Consider the following 25815-nt stretch of genomic DNA (forward strand, 5'->3'; position numbering starts at 1 on the left):
TTCAGCATATTATGTAGGAACTTACTCCAGTCCAGTCAAAGTTTTCATACTTATAGCATTTCTTAAAAATAATTCAAGGTGGCATGCATAGAGTTACTTCATTTTACTCTTGCAGAATGTCTCCAAAGTGCTTTTTCAAAAGGCAACTGGACTTTGTTTTTCCTTGAAGACATTTTGTTTCTCACCCAAGAAGCTTCTTCAATTCTGACTGAATAGTGGAAGATGGAAGGATTTATCATTCTTGCAGTCATCTGGTCATTTTCACTTTTTCTGAGAGCCATTGAGGCCACTTGGAGGTTTATCTGTGTCCTCAGGGTTACCTGAGTAGTTCAAATGGATGTGGAACCTTCTTGGAACTGCTGAAATATTGTTGTACAAATGTGTTGTAATATTGTAATATTCTTGCAGAACATTCTGAGAAAGATAAGGCTAAAAGGAATTGGTATACTTAAGGCTCAGCTTCACAAATCTGGATCCAGGCTTCCCTGATCTTGACCCCTCGGGGGAGGGCCTTCTCTGTGGCTGCTCCGGCCCTCTGGAACGATCTCCCCACCACCCTTCAGGCTTTCCGCAACGCCACTAAGACCTGGCTGTTCCGGCAGGCCTGGGGCTGATGAGGTCCCAGCCCCACTTGAATTGTTGTGACTGTTGCTTTGTTTTTAACTTGTTTGTCTTTTTGTTTTGTTGTTTGTATTCCCCTCCACCTTTGTTTGTTAGCCGCCCTGAGTCCCTCAGGAATAGGGCGGCATACAAATGGAATAAACATTTCCAAACATTTCCAAACCTGGATTTTGCAAAGATTCATTGGGGAATAAAGTTTCAACTGACAAACCTTGAATGACAGTTTTAGGCTTCTGTCAACTGAAACTTTATTTAACTGACAGATTTACATTGTACTCTTGGAGCAGTTGAAATCAAAAGGAATCTAATACTCTGGGAAGAACATGGGGAGTATTGTAATACTAAACTGGAAGGAAACAGATCTCTCTGGATTTAGGATCAACTACTTAGATATCGTTTTTCTAATTAACCTATCATTATTAGATATGTTTTCAGAGATTCCAGATTTTTTTAAAAAAATATCAGGAGGAAAATTATAAGTGATTTTTCTAATCATTAGAGGATGGCATTTGTTGTGGTATAATTTTAGAATACCATGTTTCAAGTATGGTTACCAGAAGTGTACTAAATATTCCATGTGAGGTCTCACCACAGATATATGTTGTGGTAGTACTATTGGCATTTTTATTTTCAATTCCCCACTTAATGATTCCACATATGAAATATGTGGTTTTTATATTAAATGCATATTTAGATGAACACTTTTTATTATGTAATATGCCATGATTCCAGAACTTATTTCCTGATCAGTTACTACAAACAGTTCAAATCCAATGAATGAATATGTAATACTTTTTTTCCCCCAGTGTATACCATTGTGAAATTTTTTACACTGAGCCCGTTACTGTTTTGATGTTTCCTTTATCCAGATTGGAGGTTTTGCAATTGCCTTTTGATTTTACTAACCTAAATAGTTTGCTGTTATCAACAATGCTAATTACCTGCTCATCTCTAATCTTATAATCAACAAAACAATTCCCAATACTAAGACCTAAACCAATCTTGAGTATCTTTTTGAAATGAATAATTTATCCATATTTTCTGATATCTACTCTTTAGCTAGTTTCTTGTCCACGAGAGAGCCTGATTTTTAATCTCATGCTTGCTAAATTTATCAAAGGCTTTGTTAAGGTTCTGGTGGCCATCATGCCTATGTGAACAATGGCTTTGGGGAAGTTGCAGCAGAGAATCAATGAAGCCATAGTAAACTATGTATTTTGGATACAGAAGATCCTTGGTCAAATTCCTGACATCCTAAGATTAAAGGGTCAGGTGCCTACAAATTGCCTACAAATTTGGAGATGTGCAAAGTAATGCATCCCTAAAAACCTTGAAAGTTGCTGCCCGTAACTATTAGCAATACTGTGCTAGATTAATCAAGGTTTTGACAATCATAAGTCACCCTACAAAGATTTAAAAAGAAACACACACAATAACAGAAAATTCAGGGTGTTTGAAATCAGAGTAGCTGAACAAAAGACTAATTCAGCAAACACATCTCTGTGTTCTCTCTGTTTGCTAAATCATAGCATTTCTAGTTTAATTAAACTAAGTACTTCAAAATTTAAATTTTATACCATCCTTTAGATAAAAAAAAATTCTGCTTCTGAGTTAGTGGCTATTATAATAACTACAGATCATTTGCTGAGCATTCAAAGTTACAAAGGCCCTGAAAAAAATGACTTATGACCGTTTTCCACAGTTACAACTGTTGCAGCATCCCCAAAGTCATGTGTTCAAAATTCAGATGGCTGGTAACTGAGTCATATTTATGATGGTTGCCGTCTCCTAGGGTCATGCGATCACTTTTTGCAAACCTTTGGAGAAGCAAAGTCAATGGGGAAGCCAGATTCACTTGACGACTGTGGCAAGAAAGGTCATAAAATGGGGCACTTAACAAATATCTCAACAACAAAAATTTTGGGCTCAACTTTGGTCATAAGTCAAGTATTCAAAGTTGGAGAAAAACAATATAATTTAATTCAGATTGAACTTTGCTTAGCTCCTTGAAAACAGCTTTCAGCTTGAACTCTGTAGGGGAATCTTGAAATTCAATCCCATATTTAAGTTTTGGCTAAATTGGATTTTTAAAAACCTCTAAATCGGTTTTTTTCTTAAAAGAACAAAAACTGGGGAATACGTCTCCAAGCATCACACGGCTAGGTTTTATGAGTTCACCTGTTTAAATGAAAAGTGATGGGTAAAGGAAACGGAAAGCCACGCAATTTCAACAGGAGGAACTTTAAAGCAAACAACATTGCCCAAATGGGAAGGGGAGGGGAAAGCTCCCTCCTGTATTAATAGAAAGTGTCACTCAGGCATGGTAGTAAATCAGTTCCCATCACAGACTACAGAATTTCTTTCATGGTGCATAGTTTGTGTCCTGCTATAACAAACAATTTCCTCCTGGTCAGACTGTGGCTAGAGTGCTTTTAAAAATGGGTACTGTATCACTGCTGATAGGAAGAATCAATAAACCATTTCTTGGTTAGTAAACAAGTGACAAGCTATCTGGCTCTGGATTCTGCTACTGGTATTAGCTCCCCTTCTGCTGCCTGATGATGCTTAAGCTGGTTATTTCCTGCTTTTGCTTTTGTTGATGTTAGACAAGCCTCCCAAAATAGACTTCAGAAATTATACACAGGGCATGTTAATCTTCAATGTGCAATCACTGAACAAAATATAGTTGGAAAGAAGAACTTAGACTCCAGTAAATATAAAATTGGCTTCAATGGGGGAAGGTTCACATTGGGGATGGTTGCTAGATTAATAACAGATCCCACCTTTCCTCCTCTCTCATTCTACTCCCTTTCTTCCCCTCTTTTAGTTAGGATTGAGTATTTGTATTTTTATAGTATTTTATTTGTATTTTTATCGGTACTGCATCATTTTATCTTTTCAATATTGTAACACCCCCCCCCCTGAGTTACCCTGTGGTAAGATAGGAAGCCAATAAATGTAATCAATCAATCAACCAATCAATCAATTAATTAATTAATTAATTAATTAATTAATTAATAAAAATTAGTGATCTGGCTTTGAGAAAATTCAAGCAGAACTAAGGTCAAAATTATATTATTCATAATTTTCTCATATGGAAGAACCAGAAAATGAATAGTAAGATTTCCAAGTGATTGGTAGGGAGAGAAAAAAAGTGATATATGATAGATCTCAGCCCAACAAATTAAAATGACCTTTTGACCATAAGGGATGGGGTCTTCCTATCTATTCTATGAAACTTGCATCCATTCTGGCTTGCCTCCCATCCCCAAAAAATCATTTTTCAGAGATGATTTTCTGCAAGAAGGCAAATAGCCAACTTCCAGATTTCTGGATATTGGGATGCACTTGAGTTCTTTGAAGATATTTTTTCAGAGTTTTTAATATTCAAGCTTTTTTGAACTTGCTCCTTCAGTATAAGTGAAGGAGTCGAACCAAAGGTACATGCTATTACATCTAAATGCAAAGCATGAAATCTACCATTGAGTTGCAGGTAGTCCTTTCCCATCAAATATGGAGCAACAGCCCTTTAAATAAAAGATCCTCCTCTATAATATATATTACTGCTTTGTACATCCCAAGAATTATGATCTGGTCACGGTTTGTCCTACATGAGTTGCATAAATCTGGACATTTACTATATGGTAGCAAGAAGTATAGATAATACTTCTAACTGTAACTCTTGACTATCAACAAGTGGTCATTCAGATGTTTGCCATCAGTGCCTGTCTGTTTGAAAACAGTGGTGTTGAAAATATTCAGAGATCCTTCCCCAATCCATCTTATGCAGCAAACAGATTTACAGTACTTAGAACTAGCTAGGGATAGAGAATGATGTGGATGTGTCTGAAAAATCTGTTATATAAAGCCCTGATGCTTTGAATGGGTTCCAATAGCTGGGCTAGCAGATGCCACAAATCATAGTGTTATCTCTGCATTTCTAGAATGCTCTTTAAGCAGACAGTATAGAGCTAAATTGATGATGATGCTAAACCCTTAATCCCCAATATGGAAAGTCTGTCCTTTTATTCATGGCAACCTCATATATTAGATCATTTTGTGTAACTTTTGAGAAAAGCAATTCTCAAGTAATTAATGAGGGAAACTAGTCTGTACCAAGCCTAATACTAACAAATGTACTACACCATTTTCTCCTATGTGTCTGGAATCTCAGTGGTTCAGGGTTGCTGTGGCTGTGCAGTCTTTGGTTTATACTTTAGTGCATTTTAGATCTTTCATCAAAGACCACCCTTAAAGAGGAAACATGTTTGTAAGCAAATTCAGATCCCAATACATTCCTCATAATATAGAGATTCCATCCTGTACCTCAAAAGATCATCACTTTGAAAAGTCATATTCAAAGGGTCAGAAGAAGGCAATTGCTGAATCAAGAACAAAAATGAAATGTAATGTATACTTATGAAACGTAATTAATTATACTATAAAAGAGGTATAAAAAGTCCTTTCGGTTTGATTGCTGATAAGTATTTGGATGGTTCAAAAAGTCTCTTTAAACCAGTGGTAGGATTCAGCCGGTTTGCACCTATTTGAGACAACAGGTTGTTAACTTTCTAAGCAGTTGGGAGAATCGGTTGCTGGAAGAAATCTTTTGTTTTTTCCCCACTTTACCAGACTAATCCTGTAAGGAACGCAGGAAGGAAACATTCTGGTGTTGTTTCTAGCCTCATCTTTATTGCCCTGCTTACAGAAACTGCCTCTCCGGTTAACCCTTGTTACATTGTAACAGCTAATGGAAAGCGCCCATCGACCTGAGTGATGTTGAGTTGGCCACGCCCACCCAGTCACATGACCACCAAGCCACGCCTACCCAGTAGTCATTAGAACAGAGAACCAGTTGTTAAATTATTTGAATCCCATCACTGCTTTAAACGCACAACTCTTGTTGACTACATGGATAGATCCATATAGTTTTCTTGACAATACAGAAGAGATTTCCCTTTGCAACTTTTCAGAATGCTTCTTTAAGTTCTCAATCTAGCCCATTTGATCTGGTTTTCCATGAATTCAATATTTTCCTCTCCTGCCACCCTGAACATTGGAATTTGGTGGCAATTTTGGGAAGCGGTTGTTTAGGAGGCCACAGCCAACTTTTAAGGAAGCATTCATTACATGTTACCATGGAATTTCAGATGTTAACAGATCCTATTATACAGCTACTATTCTATGGAAAGGAATTGTTTATGTGAAGTAAGAGGCCCCATCTTACAACTATTCTTGTTAAGTGAATCACTGAATTTGTTAATTCAGTTTTGTACCACTGAGCTAACCAACATAAACTCTTCATAAGAACCTAAACTCTTCATGTTCTTAGAAATTATGGCTGCTTTTACGTGTGGATATTTTAACTTGTTTTAAATATTGTGTTTGCTTTATTATATTCACATGCCTATATCAGATGTATATGCATATGAATGTATAGATAGAGATATCCCCTTTATTTAATAAATCATTCAGATTTTTTATTGCTGATAATCAGGGTCAGGTCTTTAATGTTCTCTGAGCTTGATTGTATTCTTGCAGCTGTTTTATTACCCAACTAGGTAACATCATGTGATAATGAAATGTTTGCAAAGAATACAGTCAAGCTCAGACAGCCTCAAGGACCCTAACATCAACCTGAGCTACAAATATTCTCTCCTATTGATATAAAATGTAAGCAAATAATTAAGCCTGCTTTGTGATTGATGACCCTTAGTTGAGTAGATAATTGGAAAGAAAGAAAGCATAACTTTCTCAGACAAAATTCAGTATGAGCTTAGTTTTTTTCTTGCAGACATTTCATTACCAAACTAGGTAATATCATCAGAGCTAGTTATGATGATATTACATAGTTTCGTAATGAAAAATCTGCAAGAAAAGAATCCATCTCAGACCCCGCCAAGGAAACCCTCAGCTACAAACATTCTTTTCTATCCATAAAATTCCGTATCTGTAACATTAAATGCTTTAGTGATAAAAGACAAGAAGGAACAAATTACTTTTTTTATCTTTCAAATTAAACTCTGGCTTTGTAGCCAATGGGTTCAAAAGAGCAAGGAAACTGGGAAGAGGTGACAATGCTTTTTCTTGAAATACAAGCACCTGCCTTTAGAAACACTGATGTTTTGCATAGTTGGTTTTTTTTTTCACAACACTGAGCACAATGCAGTCTGTTCCCTGGCACAGTTTCTGTTTTCCCAACACCTGCTGTTAAGCAGCTCGTGATATTCAATCTTATTAAACACAGCAGAACAGGTGCTCCTTAGAAAAAAGACGTGGACAAATTTCATTACTGATCCCAAGGGCTTTATTTAAAGAGTCTTGTAATTTTACACTTTTTATTTGAACTCGGTGGTAGATACCCAACAAAGAACTGATTAGTATTCAAATTTGAACATGTCAAAAATGTCAAGTCTGAGGACATGTTTACTTATTATATATCGGAGTGTGGTGGTTCTGTATCTATATACATGAGAGAGCAAACTTTTTTCTGTCAATGGTAATTTGTCTAGGGTAATCAGTCAAAGAACTGCGAGTAGAGCCAAAGTCAAAAGAGGGCAGGGGTATTAATTCTTTCTCTTGACACCCTGACAGATTTCTCTCAGCAAATCTTAGAACTGAGAGTGGTGCAAGCAAGGATCTTGAGATAGGTTTACTGCAAAACACAATGATGCTGTTTTTGAACAACTTCAGTGCCTGCTAAGTATTAAATGCAAGTCCTATTTATATTGCTATAAAGCTTAAAAATGATTTTCCACCTTTTCTCCCTGTCTAACCTTGGTGAAGTAGGGCCAATAAAATTGCATTACTAGAGGAGACAGTACAGAGCACAAAACATGGTCCATTCCTATACAGCATCCATAGTCCAGAACCCATCCTGTTCAAGAGGAAAAGGGCAACATAAAAAGAAATGGGTCCAAAATGTACTGACAAGAAACAGCTGATGGGGGAGAAGTATGGAATCTGGATAACTATAGAACTTTCCAAGAGGGAAATTTTCATTCAGATTTACACATTTGCCCATTTTCTTGCAATTATATTTAAGGGATTCTTGTTCCCTGTTGAGAATGCTATGATCATTGTTACACTATTCCCCAAATCTGACTCCTACTAGAGCTGAAAATATCAATTTTATTATTTATAAATATAGATTAGAGCCATGATAGCACAGTGGTTAGAGTTCAGTACTGCAGGTTAATTCTGCTGACTGCTGACTGCCAACAGTTCAGTAGTTTGATTCTGACTGGCTCAAGATTAATTCAGCCTTCCATCCCTCCGAGGTGGGTAAAATGAGAACTCAAATTGTTGGGGGCAATATGCTAACTCTGTAAACTGCTTAGAGAGGGCTGTAAAGCACTGTGAAGTGGTATATAAGTCTAAGTGCTGTTGCTATTATTAAATTTATATTGCTACCAAATTGGAAAGATGATACTGAGGCCTAATATGGGGCTAGTAAAGATACCTGAGTTTGTATGGGTACTGCAAACAGAACTATCAAAGTAGGTGTGGCACAGGGATGTTGTTTGCTGCTTCAGAGGATTTGTGTCTAAATTGACTCTCTAATGCAGTGTTTCTCCATCTTGGTAACTTTAAAATGTCTGGACTTTAAGTTCCAGAATTCCCCAACCAGCATTAAAACTATTAAAGTTGAGAAACACTGCTCCAGTGAATCAGATATTCCAGTCTGGCTTTCCTGCACTAAGAATGCACTATACATTCTACCTCAAAATCATCCCTCTGCGATCAAAGGATTGCCAACAGCATGAGTGTGCTCAGGAATCAGGTGAGAATGGAGAAAATAACATGAATGATTTTGCTCTTATAGAAGTTATAGATAAATAAATGATGCAATCAATTTGGTAGTGAGACAAATTTGATCCCCAACAACAGTTGGGAGATGGACTCCCTGTTGATGGTAGTACAAAGCCTGGGCAAAATCAAGTTATTCCTGGAAGAGTTCTTGCACCACCTAATATTCCTAAAGAAAGGTGCAGTGGGATTAAGGAATAGGGAAGGATGGGGACATATCAGATAGGTAGGTGCGGTAATTAACTGAGGCTTGTAACAGTGACAGGCAGTTCAATAATCAAAGTCTTCTACTTATGACCAGTTACTTAATGATGGTTTGAAGTTACAATGGATCGAAAAAAGGGAACTTATGACCTACTTCCAAAGTTACGATGATCATTGACTGCACTTTGGTGGTCAGTAACACAGCTGCATTTACCACTGTTTGCAGTATCCCACAGTCACATGACTCTTTTTAGGACAGCTTTGCTCAAAACCAACACTTCCAGTTTTCAGCAAAACCATGCTGTCAACTTGCAAAACATTTCCATGACTATTATCAAGTTGACATTGAAGGGAGGGAGAATTCCATGCATACCTCCGGCCAGAGTCAGATCTCATATTTCTACAGGTGTGTGAGGCGCAAAAGTTCATAGCCTGCTGCAGAACCTTGTTGGAGGATTTATGACACAGACTGAGGGGAGGGGAGACACAGGGGTAACGTTTAATGCCATTAAACAGGAATCAGATTTGGCTCCGCAGAAGAAAATGCCAAAATGTTGCTCCGAATAAATGCCTGGATTTCGTTTGAACTTTGTCTTGAGGCTCATAATTTACTTAGGGCATCTTTTGGAAAGTTCACATATGTCATAGTGAACAGTGGGTTTGCTTAACAATAGTTTACAATGACTGTTGTAAAGTGCATTCACTTTACGACAGTCATAAGTTGAGGATTACATTCAAAGTGAACTCACCCATTAGCAATAGTTCAACCAGCAGTCTTGCTGATAGCTTATGTGGCAATGAAGGTATTGATCCCGGGTAGTATTTGTTCATTCAATTGAATTTAGAGTGATAGCAATAGCAATAGCAATAGCAGTAGACTTATATACCGCTTCATAGGCCTTTCAGGCCTCTCTAAGCGGTTTACAGAGAGTCAGCATATTGCCCCCAACAATCTGGGTCCTCATTTTACCCACCTCGGAAGGATGGAAGGCTGAGTCAACCCTGAGCCGGTGAGATTTGAACCGCTGACCTGCTGATCTAGCAGTAGCCTGCAGTGCTGCATTTAACCACTGCGCCACCTTGGCTCAAAGGAAAAATGGAATGTGTTTTTTAAAAAAGACTTAATAGAACAACTCTGTTTGAAGTGTTTGGTATTGCTTTGATTCTGAAAACATGGGCTGGAAATTATACAGAAGGAAAAACCTGATTGGAGATTGAACCATCTTTGGGGAAAAGGTTGACAATGGCCAGTTGGCTTTCAGGCCCTTGACAGGTGGCATGGAAGGTCAGTAATAAAATCCATGGGAAATCATGTCCTAAAGCAGCCTCCATGGGGATGGAATAGTTCAGCTGGCTTAAAGGTTAAAGACTTGGCATGCCAATACATGTTGCAAGGAGAAACCTGGACCTTGGCACCTGCCCAAAAACAAAGCCACCAAGAGTTCTAGAACAGAAAGTGGATGCTAACCCCAAGCCTAACTCTAATCTTGACCCACGGTGGCACAGTGGTTAGAGTGCAGTACTGCAGTACTGCAGGCTACTTCTGCTGGCTGCCAGTGGCCTACATTTTGGCAGTTCAAATTTCACCAGGTTCAAGGTTGACTCAGCCTTCCATCCTTTTGAGGTGGATAAAATAAAGACCCAAAATTGTTGGGGGCAATATGTGGACTCTGTAAACAGCTTAGAGAGCACTGTAAAGCACTGTAAAGCCATATGTAGGTCTAAGTGCTATTGCTATTGATAATCTCCAACTGGACAGCTATTATTTTATAGCCATAAAAAATTGCTGTCAGCAAAGGAGTGTGCATAATAAGCCGCAATAGTACAATTCTCTCAATTTCGAAGAAAAGGGGGACAAATTTCAGCCACTGTTATGCTTGGCAATCTGAGGAGTGTGACTTACAGAGTCTCACAGACTGAGCCTGATATCAAGTATGTGGGACGAAGTTCTCAGGTTGCAAAACAGAGAGTATAGAGGAGAGAAGTGGCAATATATTCGACCTTGCATGGAAGAATATCAGCTTCCATGTTGTGCAAGCTTGGAATATAGGTGGCATAGAAAGTAAAATGGGAGAATTGTGCCTGCCTGGTTTAGCACTGTGTAAATCTGTGAGTTTATACATTGATTCATGGGAAACAATGTTTATTCCACATTCTTGGTCTTCAGAAGGATGTGAATTTCTTTGTATAAACTTTTAGCAGTTCTTCTTTTGGACTCTCTCTCTGTGTGTGTGTGTGTGTGTGTGTGTGTGTGTGTGAGAGAGAGAGAGAGAGAGAGAGAGAGAGAGAGAGAGAGAGAGAGAGAGAGAGTTCTGCCTGTAGCAACCATCTATTTAAAAAGGTACCAGGCAATCTCCGCTCCTTTAAAAAAAAAAAAGACTTGAGTGAAAGGCTTGTTGAGCATTGGAATCCCAGTCTCCTTTCTTAGTAAACAAGTTAATGGTTTTGTGTGAGCTGCAAAGCTGACAATGAAGCTGAAAGGCCCAAGAACCATTTCATCTGCTTGATAATTTGTGGGATGGGTTACTAGGACTAAATACATTCTACTTTGGATGCCCTCAGAAAAGATGTGATACTCAGATAATCCAAAAGAAGGAAAATCAATAACACATTTCTGTAACTTAGCAAGCAAGCTGTTGGCAGCATTGCTCAATCACAGTTTAGATCTGCTTAATAGATTTAACAGAAACTTTGAAATAAATTAATATTCATTCTCATAAAGCTATTGGATAAAAGTATAAGATGTTGTGACTGTCTATGGAGATTCTCAGTCATCTAGGTCATGGTTGTCCCAAAGGTGCTTTTTCAAAGGCAACTGGACTTTTCCTTCAAGATGTTTCATTTCTCATCGAAGAAGCTTCTTCAGAACTCATTGCAACATCCTGGAATCATATGACGTTTTTTAGGGCAGCTTTGCTGAAAACTGACACTTTGCATTTTCAGCAAAACCGTGCCACAGCAAACAATGGGTTGAAGGAAAACTGAAGAAGATTCTTGGATGAGGAGCAAAACGTCTTCAAGAAAAAACAAGGTCCAGTTGCCTTTGAAAAAGCACATTTGTTTATGTTGTGAAAAAATATGATTCATAACTCTCAGGAAAATTGATAGCATATTAACAAAACCATAAAGCCATACTCTGTCTTTAAACTTTCTATGAAATGCATATCAAAGACAGTTAAATATTCATTCTCTCGCTTCATCCAAGTCAGATTGTAGGTCTCTGAGTTCTAAATCTTAAAAGAAAATGAGCCTTCTGTAGGCATTCTAAAAGTTCAAAAATATTTTAGTACAGACTGGGGATGCCAAGCAGTGAAGCTCCCTCTCTATAGGCATCATTTCTTACAGATCTAAACATATTGGATTTTTTTGCATGCAGGCTTTGAAATTTGACTTCAAATTAGCCTTTCCGTGGTTATCCATTCCAGATTTAAACTGTAGGTGGGAATGACTGTAGTGTAAGGAGTGCTGCCAGTGTTTTCTTCTCTTCCACAATCACTTCATTCTACTGCTATAAAATATATGACTTTCCTTTTAGCAATTACTGTCTATCAGAAGCAGGAGAAAACATTAATGGAGAAATGTTATGTTCTGGGTGAAGAATGACGGCAAGGCCTGAGTGACTTCTAACAGCTCTTTATTCAATACTGACTGTGAGGCAACTCTCTCTCCCTGGCTGACACCGCTCCTTTTATAGGGAAGCTGATCAGCCCACAACCAATCAGGAGAGAGTGTTTTCCCACTCCAACAGAGGACCAGACTGAGAACTTCAACTGACAGCAAGACATAACAAGACAGACTTGTACCACTTGTGTTTTCATAGTACACAACTACTATATCCGCCTTGTTTAATCTCATTTTTAATGCTCAGGCTCCAAAAGGATTGTAAAGTTCAATTGAGGTGCACCACAACAGAAAAACTAGACTCTTTGCACATTAGTTACATCTTTTTAGTAAAGTCTAAAGAGGAAATACTGGGCATATATGTCTGTACATATGGGAGACAAATACATGATTTTTGAATCTCAGCTCACTTTTCTTTTGTGGAAAATTTTAAAATGATGTATATGAATTCTTAATCAATTCTATTATCAAAAAAGTATTCAACTAACAACAACATATTTGTTAATTTCATTAAGTTGGAGAGGGTGCTTTAAATATGAACATTTACTTTTTTTGGAAAGACAGTACACATGTACACTCAACAGCGGGGTGCCTCTGTCTCCTGGTATCCTTTTTTTTTAAGGATCAAACAAACATTCTTTTCAACACCATCCATTATCTGTATATGGAATATCACACTGTTGGCATTGACTCAGCACAGCCTAACTTTAGAGCTAAAAGAAAACCTGACGGCTTCTGAATTATTTGGAAAGAATCCAGAACAAAGACAGAAAATGCCTCCGATGGATTTGCTCTCCATCGTACAAGTTGTATATGGCTTGGAATGTCTGGATAAGACTATATCACATTCCTAGCAATCCAAGAATATAGGAGTACAATTTCATTTTTAAATGAAATGATCCTTTGATAACCAAATACTATAGCTGTGAAGCTTGTGGATATGATAAACTATAACCTATCTCTTTTTCTCTATGTGATTGAGTCCGTTTTTTTCCAGTTCAAGGTAGGCTCTTCTTTCAGGGAAGAGCTCAAGTAAGCTGATGCTTTGTATCCGTTACGCTAAGTAAAAAAAGAAGGGGCTACTCTGCTCACTTCCTTGCAACTACTGTGCCCCTAGAAATGCTGATTGGGATCAGCAAACAGTTAAACAATCCTAACTGGGTTAGTTGGCTGTGCTTCCATCCCAGGGCTTTCTGAAGGAAGCTAGCTATTCAGATATTTTTCCACTGGATTTAGAGATATTCACTGCAATGGGCTTCTTTTTCAGTTGTGTGGCTAGGCAGTTAAAGATTTGATGGTCTAGGGGGAAAAAACCCTTTGAATACACATATTAATTACTTGGGAATTAATGTCATTAATTATCAGTTACCATAGTTATTGTAGAATGTCTACAGTGTATATATGTATTAGTTGGTGTTTATGCATATTAACTATACTATACTATTCTAGTGACAAGCATTAAGGTACCTATGCCAAAATTACCCTTGAATTCATGCTGAGCTTGCAGGGTAGATACTGTATGGGGCTAGTAATCCTAGTTTATTTAAAATATCTGTAAAGAATCAAGCACAGCAATAAAAACTGGGAAGCAAGAAAATCTACAATATACACATCAGGAGTGATGAAACCATAACTGTTTGTATAATGCCTAGACAGAATAACTATTATCCTACATACAGCATAGGCTTTGAAGAGCTTACCTGTTAAACATAGTTGGCCTTCACACTAATCCTATGCAATCCAAGACATGCAGTGTATGTCATTCTGAAAATCTACAACTGTATTTCAGTCAGCCCCTTTAGACTACTTTCACACTGCTATGTTATACACTTTCCCATCAGCAACTGACAAAATGCTGTAGTTCAGCTGCATTAAAACAACAGCATACTAAAAAGTAGTAGAAACGATATTAGACAATCAATTTTATATTATTAATTTCCCCAAATTGTTCAGATTGGATCAGATCTTGTGGTTTGGCCCTGTGATGATTGGCGGGTAGCGTGTATTTTGGAATGGGAAAGAAGGAAATTATGTTGTAAACTGACCAGAGTCACTTAAGTAAGATGGGTGGGGAAAGGAAGGAAGGAAGGAAGGAAGGAAGGAAGGAAGGAAGGAAGGAGCCCATTGAAGAAAGGGAAAATTATATAAGGAACGTGTATGTAGATACTTGTTTCTAATAAGTAACAGCAGAAAAGGCTACAGTTAGAGGTGGTATGCTGCTGGTTTGCAGCATTTCGGACGAACTAGTAGTGGCGACGGCATGAGGCTCCTCCCACCTATCCAGACATCATTAGGGACCTTCTGCGCACGCACTCCCGCTACCGAACCGGTAGTGAAGAAAATAGGATACCATTATTGGCTACAGTCTGTGTGCTACTTTTACAGGGGGCATTTGAGTGATCATTGTAGAAACAAAATGTTGAAATAAATAAATCTGTAGTCCAGCAGGACTGTTCTTGCAGTCTTATGATCATTAAAGATAAAATCATTTTGAAGTTTAACTTATTTAAACAACTATATGGTCATGCTGATTTTATTTCCCTGTCACTAATTTGTAAGCAATTTCAGGTTTTTTTTTTTCAATCTAAGATTTGCTGGTAGTCTAGGTATGCCCAACAAATTGAAAAGCTTTTACAATCTTTCAGTTGGTAACTAAGAGTCTCAAGAACTTGTATTATTATTTAGATTTGTACACCACCTGATTCCCAACAACTCTCTGGTTTCTGAAACTAGATTATAAATGTTCGCTATATGCTACTGTTTTTTTCTAGTTCTGTAAGCATAGTTTAATTAAAATGCCTCATGCTGTCTGTATATTCCTTAGTATGCAAACAATAAATTCAGATCTCAAGAGTTATTAAAGAAAGTAATACATTTGCTGGATCTTTGAGAAAATAATGGAACCTCTGCTGTATTAAATTAACAAATTACAGTCTAATATTGATTGGGGACACTCTGGGTTTTAGAATACAGAATAACAGAATTGAAAGGGACCTTGGAGATCTTCCAGATCAACTTGCTGCTCAAACAGGAAATTCTATATCATTTCAAACAAATGGTTGTCCATTCTCTTCTTAAAAACCTTCAGTGTTGGAGCACCACAACTTCTGGAAACAATCCATTCCACTGAATAATGTTGTAACTGTCAGGGAATATCTCCTTATTTCTAGGTTGGTTCTCTCCTTGATTAGTTTCCATCCGTTGCTTCTTGCTCTGGAAAATAGATTTATATTTGTGGCAGTCCCTTAGATATTAGAACACAGCTATCATGTCATCCCTCGTCCTTCTTCTCATTAAACTAGATACCCAATTCCTTCAATTGTTCTTCATGTTTCAGCCTCCAGACCCCTTATCATCTTTGTTACTCCTCTCTGCACTTTTTCTAGCAGCTCAGGTCTCATTTTGACCTTGACTTCAACCAAGAATAATTAGAATCTGAGAGTTTTCAAAAAAAAAGTAAAGTACAGTAACAGAGAGGCTGGGCTGCTGTTCTAAAGCAGCTAAGTGGCAATAGAATTGTAGGGAACAATTTCTTTCAGGAATAAGTTGAGGTGTTTAAGTTGGAAGTGTAGCTGAACATAAATTGAATCTCCCCTTTAAAAAAACAATGAAATGTTGTTACTAGGAGAAGAGGAGCTGGCCAGATAAGGTGAAGGAAAGGATAAATAAGAGAAAAAGGCATTCAGGGCACGTCTCAAAGGTATGGACCAGTGTCTCTCCAGCAACTGAAATGCTTGATCCACCACCATGCTCTGCTGCAAAATGTAGATTTATAACTTATTCAGAATCAACTACCCAGAAATCTAAACTCATTTTCAGCAAAAAGGAAAATGCTCAACCTCTGGGAGAAATTGTCCTCTGAAGAGCTGCTGGTGCTTTGTTTAAAATATATGTGTTTAATTGTTCTGAATCCTCTGTCCCCCTAAATAAATCTTGACCAAAGTGGAAGATTTACAGGAGAATGAGCTGTCAATCTTTCACTTACGTATCTTATTCCATAAGGCCAAGAGAACTATAGTCTTGGACTTCCTAAAAACATTGCACAGAAAAAGTCTGTCTTGATCCATGATTTCTGCATCTTGGGAAGATAGTAGAATTTCCCAACCCCATCCTACTGCAAATCCATAAGAGTGATTGGTCAATGTTTCCTTTGCTGATGGATGAGTTTGAGTGATTGGATGGAGGATGGCAGAGAATCCTGTTAATCAGTGATGGCATCTCAGTTTATAGCAACATATTTTCCTCCCAACTGAGGCACAAGAGGAAAGCTCATAGAGTAGCCTTAAAATAGCAATTTCTTTTCATCTAGATAGAAAACATCACACTGCATAAAACGTCACGAAGCATAATTGTAGGTGCCTTCTGGATGTTATGGACTTTATATCCCATCATCAGCCAACATTGGCTATGATAAAGGATTATTTGAGGTTCAATTTGAAATATCTGGAGGCTCTAGGTTGCTGAATCTTCTTTACATTATTTTAACACTGTACCGTTTTAAAAAGGGAACATATCAGTCAGGTCAAAGGAGCCATTGCTAAGTAACCAAACTATTTCAGGATGCTTCAGACCAGTACTCTTGGTAAGGTAAATCATCCAGAATAATTGATTTTCACCCACTGTCACTTCTCATTTTCATGGACATTCTTACATTTTATCCTGGGGCTAAAAATAATTAAAAGTCATTGGGTTTGGGTAAGGCAAGGCAAGAAGGAAGTCCTCCTGCTTTGAAAAAGGAAATCTGATCCCTGTTGTGTGCAGCTGGTGAGAGTCTCTCAGTCATGAGCACAGCATGTGCGAAAACTTTTCACTCACACTTCCTGCAACATCTATGGCTAAAGAAATGCATATTTTTATTCAATTTATACTTCTCATATGCCTGATGCTCACTGCTATATTTTTGCCTCCTGGTGCACCTGTCTCAGATTTAGCCAAATGTTAGTTAGACGAGTATCCTGTCCTAAGTGAAGAGTTATTCCTCCTCTGTGATCCTTTACAGACAGGCTGTGTGTGATAGTGCTCTGATAAAGGAATCAGTCCAGCTTGTGTGTGTTCTAGTTTCTGTTAAATGGCAATTGTGTGTAATCAAAGCACCCCAACTACAAAGTTTTTATGCCCAAGTTTAGATAACCCCTTCCCTTTCTTTACTGCCCTTGGAATTTGAAGATGTTTTTTGAGAAGCAATAGAATTCAGACAGAAAGGATGTAAAAGACTCTTTCTGCTAGCCTCATTCTCTTTTCATTTCTTAAAAATCAAAGCCATTAATTCTTTGAGGGATTCATTTAGCATTTTAAATGTAGGTCTCATCGTCTAAAAATATAAATGTGACGACCACATTATAGAAAATATATCTTTGATGAAAACCAATCCATCAGAGAGCTTGGAAGTGCTAGGATCTCCATCAGGTATACTGTATACTCAGTTACAAATTTGGATTAGTTCCTAAGCTGAATAGAAAAACGGGGTGTAGAATGTCCATGATTCTGACTTTTAGATTTATTTATTTTGATTCATTATTTCAGTTAATATCTTCCGAGAGCAAAAATGAGCATCCGTATTCCTCTCTTCCTTGATTTTTCCTCATAGCAATTCTCTGAAGTAAAGGGGGATGAGAAATAAGGACTGGCCCAAATTCACCTAGTGAGCTTTGGTGTCTGAGAATAAATTTGGCTTTGGATCTTTCAAATCCAAATTCAACTTACCATCCATATTCCAATTTCATAGTAATCTTCAAGATCTAAAGGCAGACTGTAGAAAAATCTCATTTTCTCTTTCTTTGCATGTCAGAATTAGTATTCCAGAAGGTAGCTCCTTTGAATATCTTGATCTCAGGGAATCCAAAGCATCAAACACCATTGCTTTCTATAGGAATGCACGCACACACGTGCACACACACATGTGCACACACACACACGCACACACACAAGAGGGGGGAAGGGGAGATATGTTAATAGACATCTATGCAAATTGATCTGTGTGGCAAATAGAGTAATTTATAACTTTAAAATCCACAGGGGGATTTTTTTGCTTTCAAAGTAATGGATATTTTTATATATTCCTTAAATGGCTAGAACTTTTGTTTTCAGCATCATCATAATCTATTTGAAGGAACAGTTTCCTTCTTGATTAAAACAATAGTATAATACAAATGCAATAGTTGGACTTCGCTAAAATGAAACTTAATACAATAATGCTGCCAAATACAAGCTATTACTTTATTTTCAGAAAACATCAGCCTAGTCAATATCTAACATCAGATGCCCAAACAAATCCAGAGTGTTTTTCAGAACATAAAGAATGACATCCAGATCCTGTTGGACCTTAAGTATGGATGTTAAATATTCATCCAATATCCTAAATCATAATTTTCAGAAGAGAAATGTGCATAGTTCTCTAATAAATTGAGTGTTGAGCTTGATAGACCATTTGCCTAACCCATCATAGGACTTTCTATACATAGAAAATACATCCAAATTTTAAAGAGCTGCATAACTTTTTGAATGTGTTCAAATTGCATATCGTCACGCATGACATTTCTTGAGCTAGATCATAGCTATTTTCAAGCTTCTGCCTGCTGTGTAGTCAATCAGTGCATTTCTTTCAAAGATCTATCAATATCAGATAAATGTTTGTCTCTTTGAAATAAACAACATGTATCTGCTTTCAGATACATTAAGTACAAATGTGTTACTGAGCTGCTGGAGGCAAAACAATAAGCATGTGTGAGATGTGACCTTTTGTGAAGCAATCCCAGGGGAGGATGCAGTCACACAATCTTTCACCAACACACACCAGCCTAATACAGGAATATAATGCAGGGCCTTGGTTTTAAAATAGCAAAGCCCATTGAACCCTTGAATTCTGGGTCATTTTACTCCAGCAAATCTTTATAGGATATAGCTTAAACAATACTAGGACATCAGTATTATATACATTACACAATCAAATAACATAATTCTATGCTTAAACAATTAGAAACATTTATTTGCTAAATTTTGCCATGTACTCATAAACTATAATTAATTCCTGAATGTTTGTGATTTTGTTCTTGTACATATGACTATAGGAAGATTCTCATCTGACCATTACAGGGGTAAAAGTAAAAGGAGGGAGGACACATTTCAATCCAATGAAAGAATACTAAATGAAAGTACTGCCTGTCTCACATGTAGACAACTTTGATATTGGGTCCAACACCCCAAAATGCTAATTATACCATATAACATTGTCAGAACCATGTTTTCCGTCTGCAGTGTGAAAGAAACACAAAAGATCGGTAATTCCTTCAAAGGACAGTTGACCTTTCATGTTGCCCTCTGATAAGGTGATTCTCTTTCTCACTTATCACATAAACAAAAGTGACAAAGAGGCATGGGAAGAGCACATGAATGAGAGAAAAAACACAGTATGGTGAACTGGGGCCCTCAAAAGCTGAATTAGATTTGTAAACTGGGAGACCCCAAGTTTGGCCTATAATCAGTGGTGGGATTCAAATAATTTAACAACCGGTTCTCTACCCTAATGATTTCTTCAACAACCAGTTCACCAAACTGTTCAGAAACCTAACAACCAGTTCTCCTGAAGTGGTGCGAAGTGCCTGAATCCCACCACTGTTAATAATGTCTCAAAGGAATTTATACTATTCTCTATTGCTGGGAGTTGTTCTCTGAGATGTTGGGATGAGATGCCAAGAGGATTCTCAGCTTTATTGCTCTTATTACTCAAGTAATAAAGTTGTCAATATCCATGAACATTGTTTGGATTCAATAGTGGAGTGCATGAGTTGAGCATAATGAAGTTAAGCCCAGATGAGACAAAAGCCAGCAGGAAGCTGACAAGGAGATTAGAGTTCAAATAATTATAGAAATGATAGCTTCTCCTAAAGAGCTAAGGATCATAGCTAAGGAGTTGTGCTTGAGAGGAATTATTATTGAGCAGCAGCATCCAATATGATCTCACTTCACACCGTTCTTATAAAATCTGCACTTGCAGCTCATAGTTTTCCAAAGCTCACTACAATAGGAAAAAATAATGCTAGAAGCTATATCTCTGGAGCCATTAATTTATTATTGTTGCCAAGAAGGCACTGTAGATGTGTTGCCTTGCTGCTTTACAATAGCTTTGACACCTTCTTTGCTATTCTTTTTTAAGAGCATTTTACATTTATTACCGGTATTTGATTTAAAAAAAAAATATGACAAGTGAAAATAATCAAGCTTAATGTTTTCCCATTACCAGTAGACATGAGAGTACCTTGTGTAAACTCCACAGACAGATCTTAGCCTTCATCCCCATCAACAGCACCAAGTTTTTAATTAAAGAAGTATATAATTTTTTTTCTCCATGTGCAGCTGCATAGTCCCTTAATGAGGCGTTACAGCTCCAGCCACACAGGCAATATTAACCGTCTTTCCAGTGCTGGCTGAGCTAATAATTTCATATCCTAATACCCATCTGAGCAGCTGAGATGTTTTGCATTTTTAAAATCTAGCTGCTGAGCTGAAATTAATGAGGGGGAAAAGAAGGACTCCAAACAAACCATGGAGTGACGGATTAGTTCTACTGCACAGAGGCAGCAAGACTTGTCATGGACACAGCCACTGACCTTTATTGAAACAGAACTGTATGTAACAGATAAGAATATTTAACAACCATTAATGTCATAGAAGACAACATGGGCCAAAGTGACTATTGAAAATTCCACAGGAAATTGCTCAACCAGAAAATGTCAGCCTTCTCATGTCAGAACCCTGCCTATGATTCTAGAATTAAGGGGGGTGGCAAAGAATGTGAAAGCCAAAGACTCTGAAGAAACTTTGTGACTGAATAAAACATCTACTTACTAAACTGGGCCTGTTTATTTCAAAATGTCACTCAAAACTTCACATGAGGTTGGCAATTAAGCCTGGAGATAGAGTGAAGCCAGTTACCTCCGTGTTAACTGTAGGACAAGTACTGTATGATTCACCTCTTTTCTCTGTGTGGCTCTTTCCCGATTAAAAAAAAAATTAGCAGGTAGCATTTTGCATTTATGATAGCTCTCTATAAGATTCACCCACTGTGTCCATTCACTTTAGTGAGCTAAGAAATCCTTGTCTGAGCTGAATTTATTGCTCTTCTAATTAGAAGCAGTTCTTTAGTCATACATCCTCCACCTGTGGAGTTTGGAGAAATTGGAACTCTTCTAATAGGAAAACAGCAAGAAAAGAGCACCAATGGTGGCTTCATTGAAAAAAAAATATTATCTACTGACAAAAAGTGTGAATGGGGAAGACGTTACGGTATCATAACAAGTGCAATTCGCATTCATTCCAAAGCTGCTTAGAACATCATTTGTTGGCTGAAAAGTAGAGTATGAATCCAGTTAAAACAAACAAATGTTCCTTCCTAAATAGCCATGAAGCCATTTGGCAAACTGCTTCCCAAGCTTCAAATGTGACTATATGATAGCACTTTAGCCCAACAAACATTGCCTGTTTCATCTTACAAATCTAATTGTTATCTACCAGAGTTAAACTGTTTTACAAGCCTTTCCCTTCTTCCAAAGAAATCTGCAATTTGTAGTTTTGAAGGCATGGCTTGCAGATCCAACTATTTTCTTTGTCACTGTAAATTAGAGATAATGAAAAATGTCTTTCAAGCTGAAAACTCCTGATAATTCTATGAGTACACTTATGTAGTCTTCTTGATAATATTACATTTTGTTACATAATATTGGTTTGACATTGTATTTTGTAAAAAAAAAATCATTTTCTTCAATCTAATTTGGAGTTCTGATATTTCATTGGGACCTCCCATCCAAATACTAACCTCTTTAGTTTTTCAAGTTCAGCCAAATGATTAGGTAGTTTGATTAGGAATTTAGTGGGAGATTCTCTGAAGAGGAATTAGTCCCATAAATCTCAATTCATTCACAAGAAGAGCCCTGGAGGAATAGTGGGCTCTTGGTGACATAGTGAGCTAACTCTGCTCACTGCCAGGAGTTCAATCCAGCTCAAGGTTGACCTAGCCTTCTATCTTTCTGAGGTCAATAAAATGAACCACTCAGAGAATGTTGAAAAGCACCATGAAGTAATATATAAGTCTAAGTGCTATTGCAATTAACATGTTTCAAGCTTGTAGCCTCTTAGATTCTCAGAATACAACCCATGTGGTTGATTGAGGAATGAAATTCTACTGAAAGTTTTACTATCTTACCACTTCACTAGAATATATTCAAACAAAGAAATGTATTTATATCCTAGCTATGTTGTGATTTATAAATAACTCAAGGAGACAGACAGACCTAATATTCCTTTTGCCTAAAGAATCTGAGTGTATCAGTGCAATTTCATTTCTCTTAGCTGAATCTTTGTCCCTCACTTTTCCCTTCCTCTTCCCTATTAAATTATGCAAGGCAAATTGTTGAAAGCTCTCTGTTTGAATTCCATGGGGAAATTGAGTTTGCTCCCCAGAGAACTAATTGGATTGGAAAACACATGCCTATTTTTATAGTCAGCAGAAATCTCTTTGCAGCTCACCTCAAGTTTCTTGACTGGAACTAATACAAACTGCAGAGTAAATGAATTACTTCTTTCAATGTAAGGCACTCCTGTCTTAGTTCTGTTGTGCAGCTGCCAGCTATTAATACTCAACCAGAGTTAATAGACCTAATGTCACTACCAAAGTTTATCCAGTACTTTCAGTGGATAGGCTGCAGAAATCTAATCTGTCCCAGCTGGCTGATCATCCTGGTCCTGTTTGCCATGATGTTTTTGAAATATTTGGCAGTATTTAAGAGGCTATGAAGGGAGACTAGGGAAAGAAAGCTGTATAGCAGATGCCTTTGTGTGTGAAGGGAAGCGTAAGGGGAACATATCTAGTCCTTGTCATTTATGAGTTTATTCATCCATAAACCTGGGTTACACTATTTCTTTCTCCCACACTATTGCAATATATTTTCATAACCAATGTGAAAATCCTCATTTAAATGCATGCTTTTGGAAGTTTTCTTTTAAACATACACCTCAAAATACAATTTGATCATTTCTTTAACCTAAAATGTCCTTCAAGAACTCATTTTTCAAGTATCCAATTGCTGCTGGATAATTGCAGTTTCAATTCATGCATAAGTTATTTTTCAGCATTGTAAAAAAATCAAATGCTCCAATATCCCTAGTTCTGATTTCAATTCATACTGCCTCCAAAGATCAAAAAGCAGATGTTGAAATAAACTCTCTCTAAAAGAACAGTGGAAACTAGTGTCGGCAACAAACCAATGGTTTGACTCAGCTTCATGCAAGTTACTTGAGACTGTGTTTAAAAAATGCAGATATTGTTCACACTAAGTTGAAGATATGTTGTTTCTCTTACATTACAATGGCATGCCTTGAGTCAGGTAACTGCAGCTTTCATGTCTAATCCTCCTGCATTTTTTTTCCTGTTATTACAATGTGATTACATTTTAGGCATATATATTTTTTTTGTTTCTCAAAATTGTAAGATGAAAGCACTAATGTCATGCAATCAATTTCACTATGGGTTCCTGCTCTAGCTGGAATATTCCATTTTGGCCATAAATTGAAAATTCTTAATCTAATTCTAGATTCCCAATGTATTGATAGGGCTACCAATTTACCTTCAAAAATCTCTCTTGATGGCTACCAATCTGCTTCTCCATATACTTTTTACTTTTTTTAAGGATGCTGGCATGCCACAAGCAAAGTGCTGCCCTCCAAATGAGTGACTATATGCACATACCCCCAAAATGGCAAAAGCTAAGATAGTAAGGTAGGAATAGAATGGGAAGTTGTATTCTGTATCTTAATCTTTATAATCAGTTATATCCTTCATGAGAGTTATTTTATGGATCAGAAAGCCCTCTAGCTGGGGATCTGCTGACAGCTTGTTCGCTAGTTGTGTTCATCAGGTCCACAAAATGATTACCCATGGTCTAACTGAACATAGGCATATCTTGGCAAAGGATTTAATTTCCTGGGGGCGGGGGTAACTCTTATGGTTTCCTTCAATCAATCAGAATAGAGCTGGGAGGGACCTTAGAGGTATTCTAGCCCCGCCTTCTGCTCAAGCAGGAAACCCTATCCTATCTCAGACAAGGGACCCTCCAGTCTCTTCTTAAAAACTCCCAGTGATGACGCATCCACAACTTCTGAAGACAAGCTGTTCCACTGGTTAATTGTTCTCACTGTTAGGAAGTTTCTCCTTAATTCCAGGTGGCTCCTTTTCTTGATTAGTTTCTACCCATTGTTTCTTGTCCTAGTCTCTGGTGTTTTGTAAAATAAACTGAACCCCTCCTCTTTGTAGCAGTCTCTCAAGTACTGGAATACTGCTATCATATCCTTCCCCCACAATCCTTCTAGACTAGCCAAACCCAAACCCTGCAATCGTTCTTCATATGGTTTTCTCTCCAGGCCTTTAATCATCTTAGCTGCTCTTCTTTGCACTTTTTCCATCTTTTGGTAGGTAGGTAGGTAGGTAGGTAGGTAGGTAGGTAGGTAGGTAGATAGATAGATAGATAGATAGATAGATAGATAGATAGATAGATAGATAGATAGATAGATAGATAGATAGATAGAGTAGACAAACAGACAGACAGACAGACAGATGGTAGGAAGATAAGATAAGAAAAGATAAGATAAGATAAGATAAGTAAGATAAGATAAGATAAGATAAGATAAGATAAGATAAGATAAGATAAGATAAGATAAGATAAGATAAGATAAGATAAGATCCTGGAACACCGGGGGACTACCAGAGGACTGGAAAAGAGCTGATGTGGTTCCCATCTTCAAAAAAGGAAAAAAAATAGATCCGGGAAACCACAGACCTATCAGCCTGACCTCAATACCAGGAAAGATTCTGGGGGAAAAAATCAAGCAAACAAAGTAATAACCAAAAGCTAACATGGTTTGTTAAAAACAGATCATGCCAGACTAATCTTATTGCATTCTTTGATGATGTGACAAAATTAGTGGACCAGAGGAATGCCATCGATATAGTATACTTGGAGTTCAGTAAAGTATTTGATAAGCTAGACCATAACCTACTACTAGATAAAGTAGAAGGATGTGGGTTAGACAGCATCACCACCAGATGGATTCGTAACTGGCTGACCAACCACACTCAATGTGTAGTTCTCAATGGAACTGCATCTACATGGAGGGAAGAATGCAGTGGAGTATCCCAAGGCTCTGTTTTAGGACCAGTACTCTTCAACATCTTCATCAATGATTTGGATGAGGGAATAAGTGGGGAACTCATCGAATTTGCAGATGACTCCAAGCTGGCAGGAATAGCCAACACTCCAGAAGACAGGCTTAAGATACAGAAGGATCTTGACAAACTTGAACATTGGGCACTATCTAATAAAATGAAATTTAATGGTGAAAAGAGTAAGGTTCTACACTTAGGCAACAAAAACAAAATGCACAGGTACAGTATAGGTGGCACCTTGCTCAATAGTAGTAACTGTGAGAGGGATCCTGGAGTCCTAGTGGACAACCATTTAAATATGAGCCAGCAGTGTGCAGCAGCTGCCAAAAAAGCCAACACGGTTCTAG

This window comes from Thamnophis elegans, chromosome 5, assembly GCF_009769535.1.
Source record: "Thamnophis elegans isolate rThaEle1 chromosome 5, rThaEle1.pri, whole genome shotgun sequence".
NCBI classification, from domain to species: Eukaryota; Metazoa; Chordata; class Lepidosauria; order Squamata; family Colubridae; genus Thamnophis; species Thamnophis elegans.